The 15300-nt window shown below is 50.1% G+C and overlaps 1 long non-coding RNA gene across 4 annotated transcripts in view; it reads left to right on the top strand.

The window, feature by feature from the left end:
* LOC106738346 (uncharacterized) overlaps positions 1-15300 on the top strand; it is a 96598-nt gene that overhangs the window by 54650 nt on the left and 26648 nt on the right. For 3 of the 4 annotated variants that reach the window (XR_002093428.2, XR_009463018.1, XR_009463019.1), the window contains one exon: positions 15101-15213. The exons of the other annotated variant lie outside the window; for it this stretch is intronic. This is a non-coding gene — a long non-coding RNA (uncharacterized LOC106738346). The remainder of the gene's footprint in view (positions 1-15100; positions 15214-15300) is intronic. 4 annotated transcript variants of the gene reach the window in all.

Genomic DNA, 15300 nt, shown 5'->3' with positions numbered 1-15300 from the left:
TATGTCTCCTCCAGAAAGCAGCATCTCGGAGGAGGTTGAGGTTGTGGAGGCAAGTAGCTCAGCTGAGGCAGCTCCTTCTGCTGTTGTGCCTCAGCCTGCTGAGGAGTGGGAAAAGGCAACATCCTCACCCTCAACCCAGAAGTGAGTGAGTAGCATAGTGTGGGAGCATTTTGAGCTGGCAGATGATCCCAGGTTTGCCACTTGCCAGCACTGCCGCAGGCACATCAGCTTGTGCAAGGAAATGAACCACTTTACCACCATGGTGATGCTGCTGCATCTCAGAAGGCAGCACCCCCCTGCCCTTCTTGCTGCTCAGCCTGGCACCTGTGTGAGACTGCTGAAAGGGAAGTCTCCCACTCAATCCAAAGTCCCCCTTCCCCCAAAGCAGAGACAGGCCACCCTGTGAGGGAAAGCTGAAGACAAAGCGGGGTGAGTTGCAGAGGTGAGCAAGATCACCCAGACCGGGGAGATGCTTGCTCTGGATGGCCAGCCCTTCTCCCTAGTTGAGTGGTCAGGGTTCAGGTGGCTCATAGCACTTCTGGCCCCATCTTACAAAGTGCCCACATGCACCACCTTTACAGGGAGAGCACCACCATCCTTCTATGTGGCATGCAGGGGGTACTTGAGGGAGGAGCTGCACAAGTCAGGGCTGCCGGTAGCCTTGCATTTCACCTCCAACATCTGGAGCAGCTGGGGGGGCGATCAGCCTACCTCTCCCTCACAGGGCACTGGTGTGATCAGTCAGGCCATTGGTGGGCTCCATTGCAAGCCACATGCTGCATGATTCCCACATGGCAAGGGAGATCACGGGGACCATGAACCACATGGTTCAGGGATGGCTCATTGGGCAGGCCGAGTTCACCCACAGGTAAATGATTTCATAGACATTAGGACTGGAAGGGACCTCGGAAGATCATTGAGTCCAGCCCCCTGCCCAAAGGGCAGGAAGTCAGCTGGGGTCATAGGATCCCAGCAAGATAAGCATCCAGTTTGCTCTTGAAGGTGTTCAATGTAGGCGCTTGAACCACCTCCGGTGGCAGGCTGTTCCAGACCTTGGGGGCTCCGACAGTAAAGAAATTCTTCCTTATGTCCAGCCTGAAATGGTCTTGTCATAGTTTATGACCATTCGACCTAGTCATCCCTTGGGGCGTTCTGGTGAACAAACATTTCTCCAGATACTGGTGGTCACCCCGATAAACTTATAGGTGGCCATCAGATCACCCCTGAGCCTGCGCTTTTCCAGGCTAAAGAGCCCCAGGGCTCTCAGCCTGTCATCGTAGGGTCTGCTTCCCTGACCTCTGATCATGCACGTGGCTCTTCTCTGGACTCTCTCAAGCTTCTCCACATCCTTTTTGAATTGTGGAGCCGAAAACTGGATGCAGTAGTCCAGCTGCGGCCTCACTAAGGCCGAGTACAAGGGGAGAATGACGTCCCGGGATTTGCTTGAGAAGCATCTATGGATGCAAGCCAGCGTTTTGGTCACTTTACTAGCCGCAGCATTGCACTGCAGGCTCATGGTCATCTTGTGGTCAATGATGACCCCCAAGTCTCTTTCTTCCTTAGTGCTAGCCAACATAGCACTGCTGAGCCTATAAGGATGCTGCAGGTTTTTCTTCCCAAGGTGGAGAACCTTGCATTTATCGGCGTTGAACACCATCAGATTCTCATCTGCCCACTTGCTGAGCCTGTCCAGGTCAGCCTGGATCACCCGCCTGTCTTCTGGTGTGGATGCTTTGCCACAAAGTTTGGTGTCATCGGTGAACTTGGCCAGTCCGCTTCTGACTCCAGTGTCCACATCATTAATGAAGATGTTGAACAGTATGGGTCCAAGGACAGAGCCTTGGGGGACCCCACTGGTCACAGGACACCATGATGATCACCGACAGCAGGGCCAATATGGTGAAGGCTGTCCATGATGCCAACTTTGTTGGCATCCTCTGTGTGGCACACAGACTGCACGTCATAGGGATACCTTGGAGCAGAACAGGGGTGGCGGTGATGGTGCCACCAGAACTACTGCTACAAGCCAAGTGATTTCAAAATACAGAAAGGTGGTGGGCTACTTCTATTGCAGCATCAAGTGGGGCAAGATGCTGTGGGAGAAACAGGCAGAGCAGAGCATCCTGCAGCACAAAATCACAGGATGCGGAGTCTTGGTGGAGCTCCACATACCTGATGCTGAAAAGGCTGGTGGACTAACAGAAGTCCATCCATGAGATGGCCCTGCTTGGGGGGATTGGGATCAGTGGTCCCCTGAACAGAGCTGAGTGGGGTACCATCATCTAGATCTTGGTGGTCCTCAAGACCTTCCTTGAGGCCACCGAAAACCTTAGCTCTGGCGATGCCCTCCTCAGCCAGGTGATCCCCTGAGTGAGGGAACTGGAGAACCAAATGGAGAAGTTCCAGGGGATCAATGTTCCTGGCTGGGGCAGGCCACTGTCACCAGACATCCAGGTACTGGTGAGGCAGCTGAAGGAGGGCATCAGGAGATGGCTGGATCACTTGTGGTGCAGTATGGTCCACATGATGGCAAAGATGTGTGACCTGAGGGTGAAGAGGAGCATGTGCACTGGCAGCACCAAAACCCTTGATCACTGGATTCAGGTGCTCATCAACAAAGTCAAGGAGGCTGAAGTGCAGAGGTGAGGGGATGTGGAAGAGGGGGATCCACTTTCCCTTGCCATCACTCCCAGAACCAGCCAGTCTCCTCCATGCCAGCCACTGCCAATATGGGCCATGAGCATGGCTTCAAGGCTGGGGTCAAAACACACAAGACCCCAGCCTTGGGCAGGTAGTGCCAAGGCTTTGGTGGCTACCTATGTTGCTGAGGATGTGGAGGCACTGGACTGTGACCCCTTGGCCTGCGGGGCAAGCTGCAGCCAGATGTGGCAGGATCTGGCCACGGTTGCCTGGAAAACTCTCCTCTCTACTGACCAGTGAGCTGAGTGAGAGAGTGTTCAGCATTGCTGGGGTTGTCATGACACCCCACTGTAGCTGCTTAGATCCTGATTTGATGAAGCAGCTGATGTTCCTAAAAGGTGAACCTCCTGCTCCTGGGGTTCCCCAAGCTCCACCTGCAGATGGACTGAGTGGCACCCTCATCACTCCATCTGCACCAATTTCTTTTTTTGAGTTTTTTAAAAGCCAAGTAATGCCCTACTTTCAGCTAGAGGGGGCACTGACTGCATTACCAGCCAGCAGGGGAAGAACATGTCCCTGCTGATCTCATTCCACTGCTAGGATGAACTTGGAGGTATGGTATTGGAGCTTTGGGGAAGGAGGAGGCCCAAGGTCTGAGCATGATCACTAAAACTGCACCCTGCCAGGGTAGGGAGGCATGGTGGGACTGCTGATGGTGTTGCAGACCGATAAATGCCAGGATCAATGATCCCCTAGTGAAAGGCAGGTAGGATGTGCCATAACCTCCAGCTAACACACACACACACGCACACACACACACACACACACACACACACACACACACACACACACGCGCGCGCGCGCACACCTGGCTGGGGAATACCAAGACCAATCATGTCTTTGACAGGCCTGATGCTTGCTGTTTGTAGTGCAGTTGTGAGGCTCTGTTGAGCTCAGCTTAGCTGCCTGGGATGCCAGTTTTCAGGTTGAAAACCACTTTGTCAGGCTGAGGAAGTACCTGCAGTAGGTCCTGGATGGAAGGCATAGTAAAGAAGCCAGAGGCAGCCCTGGCATGCAGTGCAGGCAAGAAAGCCAGTCAGTGAAAATAGAAATGGAGGCATCAGGGGGCGAGGGACAGGCTGAGGTATGCAACACGTACACATGACATGAGTTTTGCTTTCTGGAATTTGGGGTGCAGTTTCCCCCAAACCCCAGTGCCTATCTCCTTGAAACTTGACAGGTTTTTGTGGCCTCAGCAGGGGCTACCATCCCTGTACGTGTCATCTGAATCAGACAGAAAACAAAGTTATAGATATTTCATTGATTCCCCATTATATCCTATAGCCGAATCTCTGAATCAAAGTAAAAAATTGATTCGGAGTTCCGAATCGAGTTTCTGGTATCTGATTTGGCCAAATCTAAACCTGAATTGAATATTTCCTATTCATACAAACCTAATGTTAGATGGCCTAACCTTATGGGCAGAGATGATCATATGCTTAAGGGCCTGACTGTTCCTTATTCAGGCATAAGCCTTCAGTGAGCAAATACTCCATGTCTCACAAAAACTTGGTATAACTTCTTATAGTGCAATGTGACCTTCAGAGACGTAAGATTCCATTGCATTTGTCTGAATAAAATAGAGCAGAATAATAAGTCTGCTGTCTGATTTTTCTAATATTGGTGATTGCTGGGGCATTGTTGTATTGTAGCTGCCATGAGTGGTCACAAAGACAAGGTAGTTCATTTCAAACAATTAAAACATTGTCTAAACAATTTGTTGAGATTTCCAGTTAGCTGAAAGTATCTATGGACAATCTAAATACAATTAGTTTTATTTTCTACATTTGAGGGCTTGGTCCTTCTTTCTCTTTGGGTAAGGAACTCCAAATGACTGATTGGGGAACACTCCAAAGGCATGACCTAAACCATTGAAACCTTTAAGAGTTTTTCAGTTACTTCAGTTACTTTAAGACCAAGTATCTCCAAGGGTCTCTGAGGTCAGATTAGTGCTTTTATAATTGCTTTCATCCTCTTTGAGGATGGATAGATGGATAGATAGATCTATATGGTCTCAGAGAGGATGAAAGCAATTATAAAACTATTGAAATATAAACAGAAAAGGTGCTGATTGTTTTGTTGCTGTTTCTGTGGGTTACTGGAAACTGAATCCTGACAATATTGTGCAACCCCCCCCAAAAAACCAAACAAACAAGAAGAAAATCCAAGGTATTTATTTACTCTCTGATTTTTATATTACTTCTTTATACAAATCTCTTTTGCATTTATTGATGACAAAACTATGGCACTGGTTTCCTTTTTATCAGGTACTTCTGTCAATAAACCTGCTTCTTTCTCCAACAGCACCTGTGGCCTGGGAGGTTATGACTGTAACAGTAAGGTGCAAATATGTTTCTCATCCAAATATATATATGCTGGAAGAGAAAAATATTTGCACCTTGCTGTTACTCTCATAACCTCCTGGGCCACACTTGTTGTTGGAGGAGGAAGCAGGTTTATTAAACAGAAGTACCTGGTAAAAAGCAAACCAGTGCCACAGTTTTGTCATCAATGAATGACAAAGAGACTTGTGTAAAGAAACAGTATAAAAATTGGAAGGTAAATAAATGCCTTGTATTTTCTTCTTGAATTTTTTTTTTTTTTTTGCACAATATTATTGCCAGGATTCAGTTTCCAGAAACAACAACAACAACACAACAATCAGCACATTTTCTGTTTATATTTCAATGGTTGCCTTAGATGCAGCTCTGAAAAGTCAATGATTGTACTAAAGTGCAATGGCCTCCTGCTAGATGGCTCATTTTCTCTGTGCTCCCAGGCTAATCAGAAAAAAATAGTTCTCTTTCCATTACCCAGTGCAGAAACTCCACCAGGCAAACATCAGTTTGTTCAAAAAACTAAGAGAAATTTCCATTTGTTTAGCTGCTGTCTAGAATAAAGTAGGATCTTTCTCCACAAATATGAAGTAGTCTTCAAACATTTAGCAGTTCAGAACTAATGCAATTATTTAAGGATGTAGAAGGTGAATAAATTGTTGGCCAACAGAGGATGGCCAAGTAAAGTATTAGGTTTGTGGGTAGGGCAATCTTTAATTGCTACTTTTGCAAACTTATGTCTCAATTCTGACTCTGGGATATCTCTAGAGGATATTAGTGAAGTGACTCTAGGTTAATATTGATGTAAATAGCAATAGAATTGGCTCTTCTAGCCCTAATGACTCTAGAGAGAGAGAGAGAATATTTGTGCATATGGATGTGTGTATGCATGAATGTGTGCAGTACAAAAGAGCAATACTTTAAAAAAAAATAACTTTCCTCTATGTATTTTGCTTACAATGAATTAAATCATCTGAATATTGTCAGCAGTTGGCATGCTTATTCAAGAGAGAAGGCCATGAGATACAGATATAGGTTTGAATCTGGTTGCAAGCACCCTAATATAAGGCAAAGCTGTCCAACTCTGATGTTCACTGCCTCTAAGAAATGCTGGACTTATATCATCAACTGGTATATTTGCCTGGCTCAAAATAAATGGATTATGTCATGAATCATAATGCTGGAAAGGACCTCATATTCATTGCATCTTGTAAGACAGAGTGAAGTCTGGGAATTTGTCATTTTAGTTATCTGTGTTTGAGATAATTGGACAGTTTCATGAGGAATTTCTAACCTTTTTTCATTTTGTATGGCTCAAAATTAGTCCATTTCCAGTTTTCAAGAACGTATTTTTAATAGAAACTTAACCACCATCATAATCAAAATCATTACTTAACATTTTCAGTAAACCAAAAAAGAGTTAACATTTGTCATCCAAGCTCCATATCATTATGAAAAAGGAAATGTTTACATCTATTTTGTATTGAACAACTGCACAAAGGTGCTGTTGAGTGCTGTACAAAGGGAGTTACATACTTCAGTGTTTCTGCAGGTAACACTCATGGACTCCATGCATTCCTTCCTTATATACACTACTATATTGCCATGTGCCACATTCTCATTCTCCTCCTGTAACTCTCCCTAGATCTTCCTTTTGCTAGGAGCTTGGTTTGTTCTTTACATTCGGTTCCTGCTATACTAGGATCTCCAAGTCCTGTTCCTATACAAAGGGTTCATGCCCCAGTTCTCATGTTAAAAGCATGAATGCCCAAGTTTCTCCTTTACTCTTACTCAATGGCTTGAGAAGAAGCATTATAGAAGTGCCAGAAGGTGTATCATTTTAAACAAATTACAAGGGCTCAGTGATACCTACTAGGGCTGTGCAAAGCTTCGGTCCCTGATTCAATCTGGCAGAGATTCGGCCCGATTTGGTGGCTGAATTCCAAATCCAAATTGAATTAGAGGACCATTTAGTCTCTCTGAATCGGTTTAGGGAGATTCAGAAGGATTAGGATATTTGGGCATAGAGACAGCTTTAAATATTTTTTCTACAACCCTCTAGGTAGCAGGGGCTCATGAATGCTGTGATGCTGGGGTGCATGGGGGTGTCCCACAGAAGCACAGAGGACTCCCCAGCACTCTCAGCAGCAGACCCAGAAGTTAACCAGAAACACTTCCAGTCCACTTCTGGGTTCATTGGGGAGTGTGCAGAACCCCCCACCCCACACTCCCCAGCTCAGCAACTGGTATGTCTTGGGTCTGGGGGGAGGTACCTGGGGCCCCCCTGCAGCCAATTGCTGAGCAAGGGGGCACAGGGAGGCTCCCCCGCACACTCCCCAGCAGACCCAGAAGTGGACCAGAAGTACTTCTGGTCCACTTCTGGGTTCACTGCCGAGCACATGGAGGGCACCCCTCCAGACTACTGTGGGATGCTTCCTCTCTCCCAACGTTGCCAAAATCATGAGCTGTGCCTGCTGCCTCAAGTTATGTAGAAAAAAATTAAAGCTGTGTCTGTGTCCAAATTGCTGATTCTCCAAATCAGCATTGAATCTTCAGATTTGGATTCAGCTGAATTGAATCAGGGACAGTGATCCAAATCAACTAATCAAATCACTGTCCCTGATTTGGCCTGAATCTGAATTGAATAGGTCCCACTTTGCACACCCCTAATACCTACATTATTCCCCCTTTTAAATTTCAGATTTTTTTCATAATCAACATAGTTCTGCCCACTGATATCTTGAACTTTCTCTAAAAAATTGGAATGGATCAGATGTGTTATTCAAACATTATATTACATAAATGCAGGCAGATGGACAAATGCCAGCGAGTTGGATGTGCAGGTTCACAAGCATAGCCTTGATTTAAAAGTCAAGGATGGTTCCTCTACCTTCATTAAACAGTAAATGAAGTGGGAAAACTTAAGGTATATTGATTTGTCATAGAAGAGGTTTGGGGGGGTCTTTTTCTAAAGTCATTTTCTTCCTGTAACAGGTATCCGCTCTGGGCCAATCTAAACGTGGCCTGAACACCTGTTCCTGGGGCCACCGCCTGCCTTCTCTCCTGCCATGCCTTGCTTTTAATTGATTAATTGATGTTAATTAGCAGGAGGCTGCCCTTGTACTGCCCTGCTGCCAGGGGGCCCTATCTGCGGCTCCGTTTCCTCCCCTACACCACAGCCCATGCCTCGCTGGTGGAATGGACGTTATGTCTTAGCTTTATTACAGTCTGGCCCCTTTTTGTCCTCTCTGGGCCTTCCTTCGTTTGATATGCACCCTCTCCGGCTCTAGGGCTCTCCCCAGCCCTCTCTCACTATGTGCCCTCTTCTCTGGGGCCTCCTCAGTAATGCCACCCCCTCTCTGGGCCTCCTCAGTAATGCTGCCTCCTTCTTTGGGGCTCACCACACCCACACTGGGCCTTTTCAGTAAAGCTACCCTTCTCTCAGGGGCCTTCTCAGTCATAGAATCATAGAATTAGGGTCGGAAGGGACCTTGTAGATATTCAGGTCCGACCCCCTGCCTGGAGGAGAAAACTGGGCTCAGTGGGCTGCTACACCAGCCAGGTAGGCATCAAGCTGCTTCTTAAACACCCCCAGCGTAGGAGCCAGCACCACTTCCCTTGGAAGTTGGTTCCAGATCCTAGCCACCCTGACTGTGAAGTAGTTCCTACGGATGTCTAATCTAAACCTACTCTCCAATAACTTGTGTCCATTATTCCTTGTTATCTCAGGGGGTGCTAAGGGAAACAAGGTGTCCCTCAACCCCTTCTGGTCCCCCATAGTGAGTTTATAGATAGTCACAAGGTCCCCCCTCAGCCTTCTCTTGTGAAGGCTGAACAGGTTCAGGTCCCATAGCCTGTCAGTAAAGCTGCCCTTCTCTCAGGGTCTCATCACATCTGCACTGGGGCTTTTCCACAATTCTGCCCCCTTCTCTGGGGCTTCACCACAATGTTGAGCCCTCACTGGCGCTGGGATCCCCATTCTGCTGTGGGTCCCCTATGAGGCCTCCTCCAACCCCTAATAGCCTCACCCAAACCACCGGTGAGGAACAGTAACACAAACACAAGCCCCTAGGCTATAACATAAACAGAAGCCACCCAGCTATAATCACGCTCAAGCCTACTGGAGATTCTTCATCTCACAGCCGTTTTAGACACTGCTTCTTCATCAGGCTTTGCTTCTTTTCTCTTCCACAGCAGAGAGCTCCTTCCACCTGGGTTCCTGGCAGGGAACTGCCTCCGGCCTCAGCCCCTGGGCTTTATATGGGAGCCAGGCCCTGCCCCTTCTGGTCAGCTGACCTCCTCTGGTTGTCCTAGCAACCAACAGCTAGGCTCCTTATTCACTGCTAGGACTCTTTCCCTAGCAGTTTTCCCCTCTTTAGGAGCAGGGAACCTCAATGTTCTGCGACACTTCCTCATAAAAATAATATATTTATCTGACAGTTTCAACATAGATATCAGAATGTTTTGACACAGAATAGTTATGACATACTGCGCATGACTACACTGTGCTCACTCCAGCAGCCTTACCTGGGGTCCTGGGGACCTTCAGAAGCTGCAGCAATGGTGATGCTTCTGGAGCAGGGAGCATAGCCAGCAGCTAGAGTGTAGCTCTGACATGCTAGGTCCTGGTTTTGATCTTCTGGGTCAAAAAGTCTCCCTGCATTGCAAAGTAACAGTGCAGGGAATGCCTGCATGTGTGGCATGTGTAGTATGTGAAACTACATATAGGTCTGCTGCACTGCATGCTGCATGTCTGTGTTCATCTGGACACACCCTATGGCTGCATCCACATGCACAGGCATGTGTGGTCTGTGGCACTGCGAATCTCTTTGTGATGTTACAGACCACACACCAAAAATGTTAACATATGAACCATGCTGCTAATTTGCAGTTTGGGGGCAAATTTTGTTACGGCAAAATACAGGTAGCACAATATATAAATACATTTTAAAAATGATGAGAAAAAAGTAGTGTGGCATATGCAACAGGAGTGGGTGCATGCAGACACAGGAGCTTGGTTCTCCAGGGAGTCCTCTGGCTGCTTCTCCACTCCTTTAGTTTTGCTCTGGCTCCTCCATCATGCCGAGAGGCAGGAGAAGTGGGAAAAGGGCAGTTTGTCTGAAGCAGGGTAATTCACACACCATCAAGTCCATGTGCAAAAGGTATGCGCTGAGGCAAAGAGTAGCCAGATGAGTTTGTGCTGCTGGTATTTTGGCCACTGCAAGTGCATGCCCCTGCATGTGAGGATGCATTCTAGGGATCCATCCAGATGAGCCCACATGTGCCTCTTGCCACATCTCAAAGCCATTTGAGATGTGGCAAAAAGTATGCTGGGAACAAAACAAAACAAAAAAACATTCCCAATGCTGCATATTTGGATATCCAGATATCAACTCCCCCCCCCCAAAAAAAATAAAACAAACAGAAACAAAAACAAAAAACACAGAAAAAAAGAGAGGCAACCAGAGGCTGGGGTAGCTGGCCAGAGCATCTCTATGGCTACTCAGAATGGTGCAGGCTGCAGGGACCTGGACCCAGGCTCCATCACCAGGCAAATAGAGACTGGGCGTGGGAGGGACTGGAGCCGGGGCTGTTGGGTGCAAGGGACTGGGGGTGAGGGTGACTGTAGGGGGCACTTCTCAGGATGGGTGCATACCCTGCCTGCCCTCCACATGGCCCACAGCTCCCCCCCCCCCCCCCTCAGCAGCAGGGGCCATCCAGCCTCAGGGCCCTCCTGGAACAGACCCATCATGTGATGCAGGCAGTGAGACTTGGCCCCGGGTGCCTGGCACCTAGAACTGCCTGTGCCCAATCACATAAGCCCAGCTTGGCCTGGCTTGGTGCAGGACTCAGTCCAGCTCAACACATGGTCCCTGAAAGCAGTGTGGGGCCCCATGTGCAAAGAAATAATGTAATAATTTACAAGAAATAATGGCCACAAGCTAGCAGAGAGCAGATTTAAATTGGACATTAGGAAGAACTTCTTCACAGTTTGAGTGGCCAGGGTCTGGAACGGGCTCCCAAGGGAGGTGGTGCTCTCCCCTACCCTGGGGGTCTTCAAGAGGAGGTTAGATGAGCATCTAGCTGGGGTCATCTAGACCCAGCATTCTTTCCTGCTTATGCAGGGGGTCGGACTCGATAATCTATTGAGGTCCCTTCCGATCCTAACATCTATGAATCTATGAATCTATGTGACAGGCAGAGCAGCCTGAGGGTCAGGCTGAGCCAGGCTGAGCCTGTGTGATGGGGCACAGGCAGCACAGGTGCTAGGCAGCTGGGAATAAGCTGCGCAGCCCCATGCCACACCCCATGCCAGGGGGGGCTGTTCCAGGAGGGTCTGAGTGCCCCAATGGCTGCTTCTGCTGTGGGTAAGCTCTGGGTCCTGTGGGGAGGCTTTGGCCCCTGCAGGGTGGAGAGTGTGGGCACTGCTGGGGGTTATGACCCTGTCAGAGGGGAGCTTTGGCCCTGTGGGGGGTCCTGTTGCAGGGCTGTGGCTACTGTGGGGGTGCTGTGGCCCTGTGGGGGGTGCTGTGGACCTGTGTGGGGGTGCTGTGGCCCCTGTAGGGGGGAAGTCCATGAGCTGTGTGGGGGGGGCTGCACCCTGCAGGGGGCAGGGAACCCAACCCTCCTGAGAAGCCCCCCCACACAATCCCCCACACTCACAGTCCCCCCACAATCCACCCACAAACCCTACACCTCCAAGCCACCCCCACAAACCCCTCAACCACATATCTGGCCCTATAGGTCAGGAGCGAGGGGTAGACTGTGTGTTGAGAGTGAGGGGCAAGGTCAGGGGAAGGACACTGGCATATCAGTGCTCATCAGCACTGCCCATCCCGATAAGCATCCCTAAGAGCATGTCCACACATGCAACCATGTGCACTCACAGCAGCTCAAATAGAAGTGATGCAAATATGAGCCATGGCTTTTTGCCTCAAGGCACATGGCCAGACATGCACTTCGGTTTGGGGCAAATTTTGCCACTTGAGGAAAAATAACCTGGCCTGGCTCCTCCCAGATCTGCAGCCAGGAGGAGCTAGAGCCTGGGGCCAGCACCTGTGCTGGCCTCATTAGTGTAAAAAGCTGCCTGTCCTGGCCCCATCAATACAAAAAGCTGCCCTGACAAGTAGCTCAGAGATACTCAGTCTCAGGAACTTCTGGGGGAGGAGCCTCTGGGAGGAAGTTGGACACACCCCTTCCTGTCCTAGGCTGCTGCTGCTGTTGCTGGTTGCTGCATGCTTGGCCTCGGAAGCTTCTGAGGAGAAGATGGCCAGGCCATTTTCTGCCTCTGCTTACTATTAGTTGCTGGCTTGGGTATCTCATGGGCACCTCAGGGGCATTCTTTGGGACTTTGGCTTCAGGCCCCGCTTTGTGTTGGCTCTTCATGTGCATTACACCTCTGTAGTGTTTGGCCAAGCTCAACTGAACCCTGACAGAGCCCATCCCATTCAGGAGAGGGGTGCGTCAAGGCTGCCTGCTGTCAGGCCAGCTGTATGCCTTGGCCCTGAAGCCCTTTCTCATTCTCCTACGGAGGCAGGGGGCAGGTGCCATCACCTGCCAGAGGCAGGTGATATACTCCTTGGCCCCCTACCTCCTCTCCAGGGCACAGAAGAAGTGGGAGCCATGGTTCATCTCCTGCTGGACATGCAAGCAGGCAAATGCACCACGGGCGCAGTAGTCATGCAGAGCACGAAGCTCTTCCTGCCTCTCCCGACACTCTGCAGAGGGATGGGTTGGTTGGATTGGTGGTCAAGCACCTCTCCAGCTCTAGCACTTCCCTATTGAGCTGATCCTGGACTGACTCCCTCTGCCGGGTGTGCCCCCAAGTGGAGCTGCGCACCTTCCCCACATCCCACCATCTCTGAGCTGAGGAGAGAGCTGCCCGTTGCTCCCACCAAGCCAACCAGAACTCCTGGAAGGCCTTCCTGAAGCCCACATCCTCCATCAGACTGGCATTGAAATACCAGTAGTCCAACACCAGACATCCATGACCTAGCATGGCCTGAGCCCAGACAAGGTGGTGATCGCTGACAGGGGTCTACCAGATGCCAGAGCAGTGGGCCCAGGCAAAGTGCAGCAAAGAGATATAAACTTGGTCCAACCAGGATTGGCATGCTTGCTCCTTCCCCACCTTCATATAGGTGAAGGCTTGGGGGTTGATAGGGTGACAGGCAAACCAGATATCTACCAGGGAATAGTCCATCAGGATCTCCCCAAGGATGCCCATGGTGGCCTGGTTCTGCTTCCTCCCTGACTGGTCTCGCACATGCCGGGTGATGTTAAAGTCCCCACCAAGGAGACAAACACTCATGAGGGTTGAGGGTGCCTGGCAGAAAAAATATGCCAACTCAAGGTCTCTTGGAGGGACATACATGTTTAGAAGGTTCAGGACCAGCCCCTGCAAGCCGCGATCAGGGGACAGCCTGGGAAGCGAGCCTGCACTTCCAGTGGGCCTCTCCCCAATCATCAGTACTGGAGCCTAAGGGTGCTTTGCCTGGACCCAAAGATGCAGCAGGTGGCTTGGCACCACCTCAGTGTCCTAGAGAACCTCAGGATGCAGGCCTGGGGAGAACAGGGTGGCCACCCCACAAGAGGTGGCCAAGAGGTGACAAGAAAAGACCCTGCCTTCCCACTCCAGCTGCCAGTTAGTCTTGTTGGCTGGAGTCGTCAGGGTCTCCTGCAAGTATACCATGGGGTAACCTCCCTCCTGCACCCACCTAGCATCTCTAGAGACCCTTCCTGAAGCCATGGACATTGAGGGTCATGATCTTAAAAGACCTCATGTGGGGAGGGCGGGTGGAGTAGATGGTTCAGCAGGGACCTTGCCCAACTCCAGGGATGAGCTCTGGAGTTTTTCTGACCAGGGTGGCACTAGGTCACTGCAGAGGTGCTGAGCCTCCCCTTGTGGGAGGGTGGCCAGGGTCTGGAGTGGGTGGACCCCACTGTCTGGCCCAGTGCATGGGTCTACCCATGACACATGTGACCTGATGTCTGGTCCAGAAGGTTAAATCTGCCCTACCTCCTGAAACCCTTGTCTTTGTTGAACAGGTCCTGTGTGGTAGCAGTCCCCGCCCCCCCCCCCCAACATTTTCTCCCGCCCACCAGCGTTTGTCATGGGTCTGGAACCTCACCTGGCCTCACTGCGTTCCCCACTCCACCACCTGAGCTGGCTGGAGGACACCAGACTGATCTACTTTTCACTGTCAATCCCTGCCACCTCTACACGCTTGTGCGCCACACTGTTCATCATGCCACCCTTGCATCCCACCCAGACACAAAGTGGAGAGACCTGCTCAGCAAGGGCATGGGTAGGGCATCCCAGTGGCTGAGTCTGTACTCCATTCTCTTCCCATGAGCCACTGGGGACCTCACCTGGTGCCTTCTCCATGGAGCCATTACCATGGGCATGGACATGGTGAGCTTCATGGACAACCTGGTCTCCTTCTGAGGGCAGAGGGAGACCCTGGCACACATGACCCTTGAGTGCACCAGGCTGCAGGCTCTCCACCACCAGCTTCAGAACCTGCTCTTGAGGTTCTGGTTGAATTTCACCCTCCACCTTTTTGTTTTTGTTCACCCCATCTGTGGCCCCACTAAGTCCTGGGACCTCCTGGTCAACCTCTTCCAGGCCCTGGCCAAGTGGGCCCTGTACTTGACCAGGAAGCAGGCTCTGGCCAGGAAGGTGCCTAGAAACTGCAGGGCTGCTTTCCTCTCCCTTGTCCATGCATGTTTCTGAACAGAGCAGCAGTGGGCAGAGTCCACCAGCTGCTTGTATACCTTTGAGGATCAGTAGGTGCAGCCTGGGGGGATCTGCTCGGTGTCCTCCTCAGGCACACTTATTTTCACATTTTGACTCTTTGATCCACACAGCACTCCTATTCTGTTTTTTCATTAGTTGTCCCAAGTATGTTTTTTGAGCATTCACCCATTAGCCCCCATACAATAGGGGCTACTAGTTAGCTGGTGGGCCTTAGGGCCAACAGTATTTGTATGTTACAAATAGACAGGAGCTTCTGGGGGAGGAGCCTGTAGGGGGAAATTGGCCACTCCTCTTCTTGCTACAGGCTGCTGTTGCTGCTGCAAGCTTGGTCTCAGGAGCTTCTTGGGAGAAGATGGCTAAGCCCCTTCCTGCCTCTAACTACTGCTAGCTCCTGGCTTGTTCTCAAAGCTTTTAAAGGTAAGTTGGCCGCACTCCTTCCTGCCTTGGGCTGCTGCTGCTGCCCTGCCCTGCATTTGAGGTGGTCCTCTGCTGTACACCACTGCC

This window comes from Alligator mississippiensis, chromosome 6 (genome assembly GCF_030867095.1).
Source record: "Alligator mississippiensis isolate rAllMis1 chromosome 6, rAllMis1, whole genome shotgun sequence".
In the NCBI taxonomy this organism is placed as follows: domain Eukaryota; kingdom Metazoa; phylum Chordata; order Crocodylia; family Alligatoridae; genus Alligator; species Alligator mississippiensis.
Note: the sequence above shows the minus strand (reverse complement) of the source record. Positions and strands in the feature narration are given on the sequence as shown.